This window comes from Archocentrus centrarchus, chromosome 4, assembly GCF_007364275.1.
Source record: "Archocentrus centrarchus isolate MPI-CPG fArcCen1 chromosome 4, fArcCen1, whole genome shotgun sequence".
In the NCBI taxonomy this organism is placed as follows: Eukaryota; Metazoa; Chordata; class Actinopteri; order Cichliformes; family Cichlidae; genus Archocentrus; species Archocentrus centrarchus.
The window spans coordinates 34967981-34984867 of record NC_044349.1 but is presented as its reverse complement, the minus strand read 5'-3'; the positions used below and the strand labels follow the sequence as shown (position 1 = coordinate 34984867).

Here is a 16887-nt window from a genome sequence, read left to right as displayed (position 1 = left end):
CTGTAATTTTTAGCATAGGTACACTTCAACTGTGAGAGAATCTAAAATTAAAAAATCCAGAAAACTACACTGTATGATTTTGAAATTATCAATTTGCATTTTATTGCATGCACTAAGTATTTGATACAATAGAAAAAAAGAACTTAATATTTAACTCATTACCTGTATAAAAGACACCTGTCCACACATTCAATCACACTCCAACCTTTCCACCATGCCCAAGACCAAAGAGCTGTTTAAGGACATCAGGGTCAAAACTGTAGCCCTGCACAGGACTGGGATGGGCTACAAGACAATAGACAAGCAACTTGGTGAGAAGGCAAGAATTATTGGTGCAATTATTAGAAAATGGAAGACACACAAGATTGTTGTCAATCTTCCTCAGTCTGGGGCTCCATGCAAGATCTCTAAGGATGATTCTGAGAAAGGTCAGAATCAGCCCAGAACTACACGGGAGGACCTGGTCAATGACCTGAAGCGAGCTGGGATCACAATCTCAAAGATGGCCATTAGTAATGCACTATGCCGTCATGGATTAAAATCCTGCAGGGCATACAAGGTCCCCCTGCTCACGCCAACAAAGAGAGTGAGTCTAAATAAATATCAATAATATTGAAAGTAGCTGTATATGATGATACCTCTGTGAGATGGTTATGAATCATTTTTTTCTCTAATGGTTAAACTTTTCTTTGTGAAGAAATTCATGAAGTCATTACTAGTTAAGGTTAATGGAATACTTGGCTCGCCAGAGCTCTGACTCTTTGTCAGCCTGGCTACAGTGATGAAAAGAAACATGGTGTTGTTCTTATTTTCTTCAATCGGTGATGAATAGTAAAATGTCCTAGTTTTATGGAGGGCTTTTTTGCAGATCAACAAATTCTTTTTCCAGGCTAAATGCAGATATTCTTAATTAGTGAGACACCATTTCCTCTCCAGCTTATGGGCTATCTGCTTTAAGCTGCACATTTGTGAGTTTTACCAGGGGGTCAAGCACTTCTGATTTAAGGCTTACTTTTTCAGAGGAGCCACAGAATCCAGAGTCCTATGCAGTGAGGATGTAAAACTACTGACTAGATAATAGGCCTCTGTGGGAGTAGAGTTTAAGTAGCGATGTATCTTAAAACCTTACCTTCTGAAACAACCACTGACTTCTGGGAAAGATCAGATGACAACTGATTGCTGAATAGTTTGATGACAACTGGAGAGTCAGTTGATAGCATGGAAAGACAGCGACTAGTTCAAGTTGGGCTAGCACCTCAGCTTTTATCTCCTGGAAGGGAGAAACCATAACAAGCTACAAATGACCCCTCAGAATCATACCCCCATGGGATCCCGAAGGGGGTGGGGGTTGGGGGGGGGTGAGATCCCCATTCGGACATACTTAATGGTTATGACCCAAGTTAACGACCAGATGACGAGTGAAGCACGAGGCAGCTGTGGCAAAGTATGTAAGAATCAGCGTGGGCTTAAAATCCACCAAGCTCGAATGAAATGCCTGAAATGTCAGACGCAGCGCTCAGGACCATATCCTGATGAGATGCAGGAAGAGCATGGCCAGGATGCACCTCATAGTGCCCAATCCCTCCAAGTGCTGGCAGTACTCAACCCAGGCAGAGTAATACAGCAGCAGATTAAGTGGCCCCCAGCTAACAACAAAAGAGAGTGGCACCAGTTCGAGGAGGATGTATGCAAGATCCTGCAAATAACAGGTGGCGGTGAAGCAGAACAACAGTTGCAGACGAAAACTACCACTGTGGTCAGCTATGGAGTAGAACGATTTGGCCACCACAAACAGGGGTCCAAAAAGGAACCCTTTGCCATGAACTGTAGAGCAATGAAGATCTGGCAACTGCATAAGGAGCTGAAAACCCTCAAGAAGCAGCAGCTGGCGAACAGGAGTGCCAGCCACTTGTTGAGCTAAGAGGCATCCTGAGGAACAAGTTCATAGCCCTTCAGAGAAAGTGGCATAGGAGATGGGGAAGGGAAAGAGCCAGGAAATGGGCCCTGTTCATTAAGAACCCCTTCGACTTTATTAAAAAGTTACTTGTGAGAAAAGGAGTGGTTATCTTGAGTGCTCAGCAGGAGAAGTTAACACCTATCTGCACAACACCTTTAGCGATTCTGAGAGAGGGCAGGAGTTTGCTCCCAATAAGGCCTTGATAGAACCAGATCCTCCATCAGCTGAGTTCAGCCTGAAAGAGCCAAGCTGGAAAGAGATCCAAGATGTCATCCAAGCAGCTAGATAAGCCTCTGCCCCAGGACCAAACAGAATTTCAGACAGCTTATATAAGTGCTGTCCAAAGCTTCTCCACCACTTATGAAAGATCCTCAAGGTGTTCTGGAGGAAAGAGAGAGTGGCTGACCAGTAGAGATGCGCCGAGGTAGTCTGGATTCCCAAGGAGGAGAATTCAAAAGCCATTGAGCAGATCAGAGGTATCTTACTGCTAAACGTGAATGGAAAGATATTTTTCAGCATCTTGTCATGGCGGCTGACTGAAGTTCTCCTGAGGAACAGCTACAATGATACCTCAGTGCAGAAAGGTGGGATCTCTGGAATACCTGGCTGACTGGAGCACACAGGGGCAGTCACCCAGCTCATCAGAGAGGCAATAGAGGGGAGAGGAGACCTGACAGTCCTGTGGTTGGATCTGGCCAACACCTACAGGTCTATACCTCACAAGCTGTTGGAAGTGGCCCTTGAGAAACATCACATTCCCAGGAAAATCAAAAACCTTATCCTGGACTACTACAACAACTTCCAAATGAGATACATTTCGCGGGCTATCATATCTGACTGGCACAGGCTTGAGAAGGGAATTATAACTGGCTGCACCCTCTCAGTAATCCTTTTTGCTCTGGCTATGAACATGGTAGTCAAATCAGCAAAGGTGGAGTGTCGAGGGCCTTTGACAAAGACTGGTGTGTGATTCCCTTCCATCCGAGCCTTTGTGCATCCACAAAGGCTGTTGTGGATCCACAAAGGCTTTGTGCATCCACAAAGGCTGATGTTGTTGTGACCTGATGGTCACAACAACATCAGTTCCCGGCAGTAGATGGATCTTGCAAGGGCTTGAGAGGCTCATCTTATGGACAATGATGAGTTTCAAGCCATCAAAGTCAAGATCCCTGGTAATTAAGAAGGGCAAAGTTCTGGACAAATTCCAATTTACCATCTCTGGAACGTGCATTCCCACACTGTAGCACTGAGCAGCCAGTCAAAAGTCTGGGGAAATTCTTCGACCACAGCCTAAGAGACAGAGTTGCCATCCAGAAGACCAGCAAAGACCTAGACACCTGCCTAATCAAGCTTGACAAATCAGGACTACCAGGTCGAGTCAAGGCATGGATGTACCAACATGCTGTTTTGCCCAGGGTATTGTGGCACCTACTTCTTCATGAGATGCCAATGTCGTGTGTGGAGACCCTGGAAAAGAAGATCAGCAGCTTCCTGTGAAGATGGCTTGACCTGCCCAGAAGTCTGAGAAGTACTACGCTGTATGGCACATCCAATGCCCTAGAGCTCCCCTTCAGAGGCCTCACAGAAAATTTTCTGGTCTTATGAACAAGAGAGGCTATGCAGTAATGGGATTCCAAGGACCCAAAGATAGCAGTAGCACAAATTGAGGTCCATACTGGAAGGAAGTGGAGTGCTATGGGAGAACTGCTGGTGGCAGAGTCGCACTTGAGGCAGAGGTCCCTAGTTGGGACCACTGCAATTGGACAAGCTGGCCTGGGATACTTCCCAAGTTGCCATGTCAATAAAATCACTGGGAAAGAGAGGCAACAGCTCATATTGGAAGAGGTATGCTCAAGGGTAGAGGAAGTACGAGTCAGCAGGGCAGTGGGGCTTGGTCAACAAGGAGCCTGGACAAGGTGGTGGAAGGTGGTGCAGCGGAAGATCACATGGTCAGACATCTGGTGGTCTGACTTCCACTGCATTAGGTGGACACAGACACACTGCCAGGCTGTTGAGGTGGGCTGCCCAGGTTTTGTGGGTAGTTCCCTCTGCAAAGCCTTGACATTCCTGGGTGTGACAGGAGCAGCAAACAGGGCAGCCATAATTCCATCACTGAAGCCACAGAGAAAGCCACAACGTGGCTTTGGATTAAGAGGGGAGACCCTTGGCTTGTTGCTGCTGGGAGGCAAGCTGGGACTTGATCACCCGAGCTGGGTCACCTGGAAGAGGGGGTCTGATGTTGAAAGACCCAAAACCATTTGCTAACAGGGACTTAGAAGAGAGACATAATTTTTTTGTTTTGTTTTTGTTTTACTGATCTTTGGTTTGTTTTTTGGACATCACTCAGACAGCCAGCAATTAAAGAGAACACACAGCTAAACCTGTCACTCCTGGTCACTTTGGGGAGGGGCCCAGAGAAAATTACAGAGTCCAACATTGTTTTGGCAAAGGTACACATTGATTCAATATTAACTTTAGTGACCTCCAATTGGCAAACTGGGTGTCATTACTGACAACGTGAATTATTATTTTACCAAATCAACATTTAGCCTCAGCCAGCAGTTTCAGATTTCCTTTTATGTTGCCTGCTGTGGCCCCTGAAAGACATTCAACTATGGTTTCTGGTGTTGCTAGCTTCACATTTCTCAAACAGAGTCACCAATAACCAGGGTCTGTTCCTCACCAGGTGTGTCACCAAGTGGGGAAAATGATTTGAAACATGAACAGGTTGGTGGGGCTGCTGTTTAGGCTAAGCTTCCTCTTCACAGTCACCCAGCTTACCTGATTTCCTGGCTTCTCAGGAAAATCTCCTGGGGGAGAGCCATTGGTGGCTAAGCTACCTTGGTCCACATGCAGGGGCCTGGGTAGCTACAGGATTTTCCAGGTTGAGTAGTTTCCAATTCACAGAGCCTGGCCTTTAGGCCTACAAACAGGCTACATTTATTCACTTCAGACAGTGACATGTCTAATGTAAAATAACATGAAAACATGTACCTGTGCTGATTTTTAATTTTATTTACAGAAAATGCTTTTTTTCTTTTTCTTCTTCACACAAAAGGACTGTAAATATACAGTCATTGGATGAGGGACCACCTGGGAATACCAGGTGCCATCTGGGGTGGCTGTATCTCAGGAGGTAGAGCAGGTCCTCAACTAATCAGGAGGTTGGTAGTTGGAGTCCTACCTGCTCCAGTCTACTGGATTAAATGCTTTTAAAAAAAAATAGAAAAATTTGATTTTATTACAATATTTTTTCTGGCACCGCAGCTGCTGGAATATATAATTAGTTTGATTCTGTCAGCGGCAGACTCAGTGCTGTTCAAGTGTTTGAAAGCAAAGTTTAAATATAAAAACAGAATTCAAACACAGGCTTAGTGCACATACAAATTTGATATGAGGTCTGCAAATACAGTGAAGGTGACATTTATTAGGTTCACATCTTAATGCTTATAGAATAATAAAATAGGTGTGAAAGTGTTTGCTGCCAACAGAAAAGGAATAAAATTATGTCTAAGAATTTATTTATTATCGATGCTCATCAATGAAACACAAAGACTTTATACTGAAAAACGTTACACCCTCCTACCCTCCCCGCACAGGTCTGAGAGAGGCAGTGATTTCATACCTGCTCATCTCTAATCTGAAACATAACGCACTCAGAGCAAGTTAGGTCTACAGCATAAATTACCATGGTGCTTTACCTTGGTAAAAAAAATTACCTCCTTTGTAGTACAGAAACCCAGGGTTAACTCTGAGGTTTCCTGGATAAGCCAAAATCCTGCTTCATAGTACAGGGCTCTTACTGATCAAGGCCCATCATATATTAAGGACCTCATTGCATCATATTATCCCAATATAGAGCACTTTGCTGTGGGACTACAGGCAGAGCCCTCAGCCTGGTTCTGCTGGAGGTGTCCTCCTGTTAGAGGAAGTTTTTCTTTGAGACTATTGCAAAGTGCTTGCGCATTGGGTATCCATTTATCAATCCTGCTCTTACTCTCTCTTATTTTATAGGGTCTTTTGTAGAGCCTGAAGATTGTTGAAGTGGCTTTTGTGAATTGGTGTTATATAGATACAATTAAATTGAAATAACTGAATTGAATGGTAATATGTGCATGTGTGTTATACTGAGTTCATATCCATTTTATTTATTTCAAAATTAAATCATCACAACTCTCAGCTTTGCCACAGGAGACTTGACAGACTCGAACAACCCTTCAACAGGAAATAAAATCTACGTAGTTGATCTGTGTGGTCTTTTTCAACCATCATGTGTCCACAACAAACACCACAGGGGAATCGCTCTAAAACCATCTGCTGTTCTGGACCTTTTGATCATATCATTGGTGTCTACTGTTGAGAATAAACACAGAGTTTGGTTGCATACACACTGTCTTTCTGTTGAATCATATCCTGCTTTCATAGTGGAGAAATAAAGGAAAATAAAAACAGTATATCAGCATTATGAAATCAAACTTTTATTTCATGGTGTTAGTCATCATTTCGTAATTTACTATCATATGTTCATTTTTATGTTTTCTCAAATTTGTTATATCCTTGTGAGTGATCTTATGTACTGATATTTTCACTTTTTTGCCTGCTGTCTTCAACCCTGATCTCCTGCATTAACTTGAGACAGGCTGAATAAACCACAAAGACATTTATCCAAGCAGGTGCAGAAGCCCATAAACAAGTCCAAAAGTAAAGAAAGTACACACACACACACACACACACACACACACACACACACACACACACACACACACACACACACACACACACACACACACACGCATACACACACACACACACGACAAAAGAATTAAATGCAATACACAAAAGTCAAATAAGTACCCAAAGGAAATGAATAACCATAACTGAGAACAGGGAAACTCACACAAAAGTGAACTCAATTCAATTCAATTTTATTTATAAAGCAGCAAATCACAACAAACAATCACCTTTGTATTGTAAGGTAAAGATCCTACAATAATTACAATAAAACTTGGGGGGAAACACAGAAGAAAAACAAAGAGGCAAATGCTGAGGTCAGTTCAAATCAATTTTATTTATATAACATCAAATCACCAATAGTCACCCCAAAGTACTTTATATTGCAAGATGAAAACAGAGAAAACCCAACAATAAGACGACCCCTATGAGCAAGTATTTGGCAACTGTGGGAAGGAAGAACACTCCAGCAGAACCAGGCTCAGGGAGGCGTGGCCATCTTCCACAACTGACTGGGGGTGAGGGGAGGGAGACAGGACAAAAGACACACTATTGAATAGAGCCAGAAATTAATAATAACTAATGATGAAATGCAGAGTGGTGTTAAAGCTCACTGTGTGTCATGGTCAGTGCTGCTGCACTCATGAGCTGGGGCTGGGCTGATTGTTCCTCCTTCTGGGGGGAGCCCCATTTCCTGATGGGAGTCAGACACACCTGCGCTCAATGAAGCCTCATCAGGATTCTATTTGAGGACCAGCAGATGCCTTCCTTTCTTGCCAGAGAGTCATTGTCTGTACTGTGGTAAACTGGTTCATTCTGTCAAGCTCCTGCATTTTCCCTGCCTTAAACTAAACACTGATCTGGTCTCTTTCTTATGTGATTCTCTGAGGATGACATGTTGTTTTGCTCTTCACTTCTTTCAGCAGTCTGTCTCATGACTGTTGGACTTACTGGCCTGCCCTTCCTGCAGCCTCACTTTCAGGACCCCACTCCAGCACAGACCACCTCCCGGAGGAATGACCTTTCACTGGCTGTAGCTCAGTAGGTAGAGCAGGTCACCCACTGATTGGAAGGTCAGCGGTTCGATTCCTGGCTACTCCAGGCTACATGCCAATGTATCCTTGGGCAAGATACTTAACCCCAAGTTGCTCTCCGACCGTCCTGTCGGAGTATGAATGTGTGTGAATGATAGCTAATTAAAAGCACTTAGCTTAGCAAAACATGGAAGTGCTAGTATGAATGGGAGTGCATGGGTGAATGTAAAAACATGTTGTATAAGCGCTTTGAGTGCTCTGATTGAGTAGAAAAGCGCTATATAAGAACTAGTCCATTTTACTCTCCAAGTAAGCTTGCACCCTTCTGTTCGCCCTCACGTTTAACCTCACTGTGGAACACTCAGCCTGAGCAAATTTCTGAATTTTCTTTTCCTTAGAAATAACCTAAGGAACTCGCACCTGCTCCATGCCCCTCCATGTAATAGGTTTGAGAGAACAAGTCAACCTAAGAGAGACTCCTTCAGAAGTCCAGCATTTTAGTCACAGGCATTCTGTTTAATATTTCATGGTTTGGTGGTTAGTGGCGGTTGCATTAATGGCAGCTGCATTACATGACAAGTATTGGTTCTCATAAGATTAATCAACCCTAAGTTTCATCATTAATGTTAATTCTTGTTTTGCTTTCTTGGTTTTTGCACCTGTAAATAAAGTTCACTTTGAATCTGCACTCTCTGCTTCTCTGTGTCTGCTCCTGAATCCCTCTTTATGATGCTGATTCTTTAAACAGTCCCACCAGACCCAGAGCCAAAAAAATCCTGAAAGCAGCACTGATTGATCTCATACTCATCAATGTTCCACATAAATATAGTAAGGCGTCAGTATTTGCAAATGACATTAGTGATCACTTTGTCATTGCCATTATCAGAAATACTAAGACTCCTAAAGCTATACCACAAATTGTTTTTAAGTGGGGCTTGAAGGATTTCTCAGAACAAGCTTTTATTCATGATCTGTACAATTTTAACACATGCCATTAAATCTTTAGACTTCAAAATGTCAGCAGGTCCTGACCATTTGGAGCCCTATTATTTACAGTGGGTAGTTGATTTTATTGCACCACCCATAGCTTTTTTTTTTAATCTCTCCCTGGACTCTGGTGAAATCCTGGCCATATGGAAATCTGCCCATGTGCTCCCACCGTGTAAAGGGGGTGACTGGACAGAAATGACCAATTACAGACCCATCTCTAAACTGTCTGCATTGGTTTTAGAAAACCGCACAGTACTACTACAGAAGCACTAAAAGTTGTAAATGACTTTGACTTTTTAGACAATGGACAACATTGTACAGCCTTTTTCATGGATCTGTCTAAAGCATTTGACGCTGATCACAACATTATGAAGCAGAGGCTTATCAGCATAGGACTGTCTGATCAAGCAGTTGGTTTGGAAATTATCTGTCAAACAGATCTGTGTGTTCAAGCTGAAGGTCTAATCTCCACCTCTCTCAACATAAGCAAGGGTGTGCCTCAAGGATCAGGGCCCTATTCCAGGAAGCGGGTTCAACAAATTGAGTTTAAACACAGACTCTGAGTTGACCAAATCTGAGAGCAGCAACTCTGAGTTTCCTGTTCCACAACAGCTGATCAGAGTTAGTTCAGTCAACTCTGAGTATGTTCACCCTGAATTAGCACGTGTAACTCAGTGAGTAAGGAAAGAAAGCCATCATCAATGGAGCACCGACACCAGGATTCACGAAGGCAACGAGTCAAAGAGCGGAGCCTCCATTTTAATCCGATGGACGGAGGATCGCACGTGTCAGTGTGGAGCATGACGAGTCACTTTAATCAGCCTGACCCACTCTGTCATCATAGACAGAATAAAAGTTTTATAAAAAAGTTTATTTTATGTCTGCTGTCATCATTTACACAATTTGAATCTTCAACAGATGAAGCTGAATCCTAATTTTACATTTAATTTATAAAATCTAATTATTCAGCTGCAGCCTGATGGACAAACTGCAGGAGACAGAAAGTAAAGATGAAAATGTGGAGAAACAGCTCAGACTGAATTTACTGACCGACCTGTGTGTTAGAGACTGAGACAGCAGCTGACCTCAGGTCAGTTTATTTAATAAAAACTGTTTTTGCTGCAGTTTATGACCATTTAATTGTTTAAATAATTATACAGTAAAAATGGAATCTATTCCTCACTTCACAACCTCACTTTATTTTTTAAATTGAGACTTTCATTATTTCTGCCATTACTGGATAAATCTGAGTAATGAAATTTACAGAAAAACTGCTTTAATATTTCCAGTTTAACCGGTTTCTAATCTGATCTAAGATCAGCTTCACTGATGGATGACGGCTCTCTGACAGCCACAGCAGAGATGTTTCACTGAGTTACTGTTAAAGGTCAGAGGTCAGTCACAGTTTAATATTTAGCTGAGCAGCTTTCCAAGTCTGTAATGAATGTAAAGTTTTACTAATAAAGGCAAACATGTTATAATTAATGTCTCAGCTTTATAGGTTATAAATATTTCAGTTCAGTTTTGGGATGATGAGACATTTTAATAAAGAATGCAGATCGTGTCGGGAAATTGAATCTATTATGAACTGACCCAGACTGGATGAGCTGGGAAATGACTGGAGCCTGAACTGGATCTGGACCTTATCTGGTCTGAATCAGCGATCCTGATCCATTTGGATCCTCCTGCTGTGCAGGTGGACTCAGACACGGTTTGCTGATCCGTTATAGAGCCTATGATCACCGATTTAGGTGATTTTCAGTGAAAAATATGTTGAGATTCATACTCTGAATTTCAGACATCAGAACTTTCATGTTGACATTTCAGTCACTTTAAATCCATTTATTTCAGTTTTCAAGTCTTCAAATCATATCAGCCTCATCTTCATTCAAACATTCCCATCATCTCCAGGATCCAGACATTTTTCCATCAGTGAGCTTTTACAAGAAGACCAATGATTGATCACTGATCAATGATCAGTGTGTTCTGTATCTAAAGCTTCATCCAGATCAGTGTGATGTAACAGTGATGCTACAGTAACTACAGTAAATGTTTCAGAGGAACTGACGGACAGTCTGACAGCTGCAGCTGCCTCATTATAAATCTGTGACATCATCACTGACCTCTAATGGATGACCTCTAATTTCCTGCCTCTGAATTCAGATGAAGCTGAGGATATTGTTGTACTTGGCCCTAAAAATCTTAGAAACATGGTGCCTAACCAGATACTTACTCTAGATGGAATTACCTTGGCCTCCAGTAACACTGTGAGGAATCTTGGAGTCATTTTTGACCAGGATATGTCCTTCATTGGATATATTAATCAAATATGTAGAACTGCTTTCTTACAGTTGTAAAATCTCTCTAAAATTAGATACATTCATTACTTCTAGGTTGGACTATTGTAATTCATTATTATCAGGTTGTGACAGGATATGGACTGGCTGTGCTGGTTGCTGGGTGCGGTATTGTTGCAGTGGATGGACCTAAACGAAGAGCTACAGCCACGTGCTGTCTTCTCAAAATGTTTGATACCTGCAGAGAAAAATTATGATGGGGAATAGCGAGCTATTAGCCAACAAAGTAGTTCTGGAAGTGTGGAGACACTGACTTGAGGGGGCTGAGCTTCCTTTTTGTAGTCTGGACTGATTATAAGAACTTGATTTACTTTCAGTCTGCTAAATGGCTCAATTCTCACCAAGCTAGGTGGCAGCTGTTTGTTAGGCATTTTAATTTCACAGTCTCGTATTGCCCTGGTTCTCCCAATTCTAAACCCGATGTCTTGTCTTGTCAATTCACGTCTAACTTTGAGCCTGCCCCTTACAGAGGCTATTCCTCCCTCCTCCTGCGTTGTCAACACCATTACCTGGGAAATTGAAAGTCATATTCTTCAAGCTCATCATATTGAACTGGACCTTGGCCTCTCCGTCGGTTGTATGTTTCCTCTTCAGTCTGCTCTAAGGTAGTACACTGGGTGTATACCACTAAGTCTACCTGCCACCCCGAGGTAAACCAAGCCATCTCTCTTCTGAACTGGTCCTTTTGGTGGCCGTTTTTAGAATGGGATGGCTGTGTATATGTATTTGCCTGCTCTGTCTGGTCATGCAGTAAAACTAAAACTCAACCTGCTGCACGTTTTCTTTTGCCTCTTCCCATTCCTAGATGACCTGACCTGACTGCCCTCTGAGGGCAATATAGTCCTTTGTAGGAGTCGGTGGAAGGAGACACGAGCAGGTATGTAGTCTCAGCTTTATTAGGTAAACTCACAACAAACTACAACTCCAAATATAACTCCTGCAAAAGGAGGAGTCAAGCCCTTTTATCCCAGGCCTCTCTCTCCCGCCTTTTCCCTATCTATTCCGGTCTCTCTCTTCGCAATAAGAGCTTGGGGCATTCTGGTGTGAAATGTGCATATATGTGGCCACCACACCTTAATAAATTTTCCACAGCAGCTCAGTTCATTCATTTACCTAAGTTACCATCTGCTCTCAAAATTGCAAAAATCCTAGTTCATAAAGTGTTCCATCTTCACGTTATCCCAGTGGATGTAGTATCCGTTTGGGGTCCACAGCTTACTTCTCAAGCGTGGAAAACACTTTGTGAAGTCTTGGGCGCCACAGCTAGCTTAACTTCAGGTTATCATCCACAAACCAATGGGCAGACAGAGTGTGCAAATTAGGAATTGGAAGCCATGCTCTGCTGTGTCGCTTCCGCTGATCCTGCTATGTGGAGTTCCCATATCTCCTGGGTGGAGCATGTGCATAACTCCTTCGCCTTCTCTGCTAAACCTCCCTAGGATGTCAGCCTCCGCTCTTTCCCGGCTCAAGAGGAATATATTTCTGTATCTTCATCTCAGCACCATCTGCGGTGCTGCCTTAGCCTGTGGAGGCAGAGGAAAATCACTATCTGGCCAATATAAGATGAACTCCTGCACCATGATATCATCCTAGCCAAAAGGTGTGGTCTAAAGACATTCTTCTGAAGGCTCATAAGCTCACTCCAAGGTATCTGGGTCCCTTTGTTATTGATAAGATTGTGAACTCTTCCACTGTATGCCTGAGGTTTCCTTCATCTATGAAAATCTACCCCACATTTCATGTGTTGCAACTGAAACTCGTGACTGTCAACCCTGTATGCTGTCCAAACATTTCCCACTGGCCCACCTGGTTGGTGGATGGCAGGCCTGTGTACTCTGTGCGGCAGATCCTGGATGTGGGTCGGTTGTGTATTTTTTCCCATGTGTTTCAGGTGGACGCGTGGGCTGGCTAGGCCTTGCCCTCCTTCTGGGTGGGCTGGCATTGCTCTTGCACACCTGGCAGTCATTTGGTCTTTGGTGGAATGTATTCAATTAAGAAGCCTTACCTGCATCTCCTTGCTTCTGCATTTTCCTGGAAGCACTCACCTGCCACACTTTGAAGAAATCCCTCAGTCGCTGCCAGGTTGTTGTGTGCACTGCTCAGACTCCAGTTTTGTGATCTAATCTTTGTCTCTGTGCAGACCCATTCCATTCTCAAACTGTTCACATCTGCTCTCAACTTGGCAACAATAAGCTTTGTTTTATTTCTCGAATCTGTGACCCACAAATGAGTCCTTTGTCTGCCCGGTTCATGATAGTCAGCTCCTTAGAGGACCCTCCACCCCTCAGCTCTTCAGTCCCCAAGTAAGGCTTGGTACTTATTGCAGCCAACTTTTTCCCCTACTGTTTGTTCTGGTCATACTAACAGTTACTCTTACAGACTCTCCCTGATTGAAAGCCACTTTATCTGCTAAACCATTTGTTCAGTGTAAATAAACTCACTCAAAATCACTACTGTTGTTGTGTCTGCTTTTGGGTCCAGCAAATTGTTGTAAATTATGACAGGTTGTCCTTTAAAAAGTGGAACCTGAAAACCCTTCAGATGACGCAAAATGCCACAGTGAGAGTGCTGACAGGGACTAGAAACAAAGAGTATATTTCCCTCATATTGGCTTCTCTTTATTGGCTTCCTGTTAAATAACGGAATTTAATTTTAAATCCTTATTTGCAAATACAAGGTCTTGAATAATTAGGCACCATCTTATCTTAAAGACCTTATAGTACCGTATCACTCCAATCTGATTATCAGGTTTTCCCTGTATTATTGGAGGGTTTTTACCTTGCCTTTAAGTGCCCTGAGGCAACTGTTTTTGTGATTTGGCGCTATATAATTTAAACTGAAATGATCTGAACTGAATTGAGTTTCCTTTTCTGTGTGAGTTTCCCTGTTTTCAGTTATGGATATTCATTTCCTTTTGGCACTTATTTGGCTCTTCTGTTGAATTGAATATTGTACTTGTATTTAGTTCCTCTCGACACACATCTGTGTTTCATCTGTACTCTTAGTTGCCTTCCTTCTTTATGACTTTTGCCTGTATTATAGGCAGTTCCTTTTGTTTAGTCCTCACCTAGTTTATGTTTGTGTTTAAGTGGTAGTACAACTCAAGTACGGTAGTACACTTTGTTGAATATGAAGTACAGCAAGGTAGAATAGAATAGAATAGAATGCCTTTATTGTCATTATACAGGATGTACAATGAGATTGGAGGGCCACTCCTGTTCAGTGCCATGTAACAGAAAATCAAACTCTCTAAAATAAAAATATTATAATCTAGTATAATCAATATAATCAAGAGATATACAGAAATAAACAATGTGTAAAATATACAAAAATAGAATGTATAAAAATATATACATACATTGGTGCATCTGTACATTGTAAAGACAGAGAAGGTAGTAAAGACAAAGTATAGTGACGTGTACGTAAGACTGGAAGGAGGAAAAGGATTTATATTAATTAGCTAAACAGAGAGTTCCAGCTAGAGAAGATGTGAAGCAGATTATGGTGATCAAGGATGGAGATGGAAATGTACTAATAAGTGAAAAGAGTGTATTGAGAAGATGGAGTACTTTGAGGAGCTGAAGAGAGAGAGAGGAGAACAGATGGAGGACAGGTAATAAATCGGGAAGTACAGAGGATTAGCAAGGAGGAAGTAAGGTCATGTATGAAGAGGTTAAAGTGCAGAAAGGTGGTTGGTCCTGATGACATACATGTAGAAGGAGGTGATGATCAGTGAGCAGCAGTATGGATTCATGCTGAGAAAGAGCTCTACAGATGTGACGTTTGTTTTGAGAGTGTTGATGGACGAGTATAGAAAAGGTCAGACGGAGCTTCACTGTGTCTTTGTGCATCTAGACAGACATTCAATTAACATCTAAGGAGGTCCAGTTAGAGAAAATTTCCCCCAAACAAAGGTCCTGAATATCATAAAGTTCCACATGAATTATAATTCAGTGCAATATATTTTGAAGTAGCCTAACAGTTGCAACACTGTCTGTATATAGTCAACAACTGGCTGTTAAATAAAACAAAGAAAGCACAATTCAAAAGTTTATCAACAATATTTATAATTAATTCTGACAATGAACTGGAGGGAAGTCTAATAACAAAATGTTCTTTGCTTGTTTCAAGTAAAATAAGGCTTGAATTCAAAAATAAAAAATAACTTTTGGAAAAGTTGTCTTCTAATAAAATGCTTCATTTAAAATGATGAAAAGGTTTGAATTTCCCCTTTTCTTCTTTTTCCTTAACTGCATTTCACATGTGAACCATCTCAGCTGTAACTTCTCTTTCACTGAGTTACTTCTTCGGCCGTCTGCCTCTCATCACAACAAAGGGAGCATCCGAAAGAAGAAAAAGATGATGATGAATTATTTACATCTGTTCTAACAAAAATGCCACAATTGTAGTTTTTGCAAACCTGTAGTGATAATATGATCTGAATTTAAATAAAATTACATTCACATTTTTTCCCCTTTAGTTTCCCTGCAGAGAAGGCAGTGTTACCCATAACATGCTAGAATTCTATTAAAGCATGCTGTTTAGTCAGTTAGGAATTTACCAAATAATGAGTAGAAGTTATAAGTGTAGTCACTTATGTGGAGAGGCTCATCCTGCACCACCTCCGCCCACTAGTGAGCTCAGCACTGGACCCCCTGCAGTTTGCCTGCCAGCCCAGCATCGGGGTGGACGATGCCGTCATCTACCTGCTGCACAGATCCCTCTCTCACCTAGAGCAGGTGGGGAACACTGTGAGGGTCATGTTCTTTGATTTCTCCAGTGCTTTCAGCAACATCCAGCCTGCAATGCTGAGAGGGAAGCTGGAGGGAGCTGGAGTGGACAGGCAGCTGACTGCATGGACCATTGGCTACCTCACCAACAGACCACAGTATGTGAGGTGTCACTGTCTCGATGTCTGATGTGGTAGTCTGAGCACGGTACACTTCAGACTTCAGGTACAACTCAGATCACTGCCACCTACAGAAGTTCTCAGATGATACAGCCATCATTGGATATGTATCAGATGGGAACAACACCCCTCACAGCACCGGTGAACATCCAGGGAAAGGACATCGAGACAGTGATCTCTTACAAGTTCTGTGTGTCTTCACCTCAACAACAAGCTGGACTGGACTACAAACACAGACGTCCTGTTTAAGAAGGGCCAGAGTCGACTCCACCTGCTGAGGAGACTGAGGTCCTTCAGTGTCTGTAGGACTCTGTTAAAGACTTTTTATGACGAAGTGGTAGCATCTGCCCTTTTCTATGCAGTGGTCTGCTGGGGGGGGGGTGCACCCAAAGGGACAGGAGCAGGATTGACAAGGTACGGAGTTCGAGCTCTGTGCTGGGATGTCCTCTGGCGTCTGTGATGGTGGTGGGTGAGAGGAGGATTTTAGCAAAGCTGACATCCATTATGGACAACCCCCATCACCCAGAGACTGAAACATCTTCACTGCAGAAAGGAGCACTTTCGCAGGTCATTCATCCCAACAACAGTTAGACTGTATAACACATCATGGTATCATGAATCACTTGAACACTTTACTCTACTGCCTCACTTATGCACACAGTGTACCTTCACATATAGCACATTCACATTTTATTTATCTACACTCCCACCCATAATGCATACTGTGTATGCTGTGTACAAATTGTGAATTTCAGCTAAATGTATATAGTGTTTTTGATATGTGTATATAGTGTTTTGATCTATATGTGTATAGGTGTATTGATTTTATGTATATAGTGTTTTTTATTTTATTCTATTTTATTTTATTTCATCCTTCTCTGTACTTGAGCTGCTGTAATGTGCAAATTT

The 16887-nt window shown here is 42.3% G+C and overlaps 1 pseudogene; it reads left to right on the top strand.

Annotated features, from left to right (window-relative positions):
- The first annotated feature begins 1411 nt into the window (after positions 1-1411).
- On the top strand, positions 1412-4222 carry LOC115779629 (uncharacterized; annotated as a pseudogene).
- The last annotated feature ends 12665 nt before the right edge of the window (positions 4223-16887 follow it).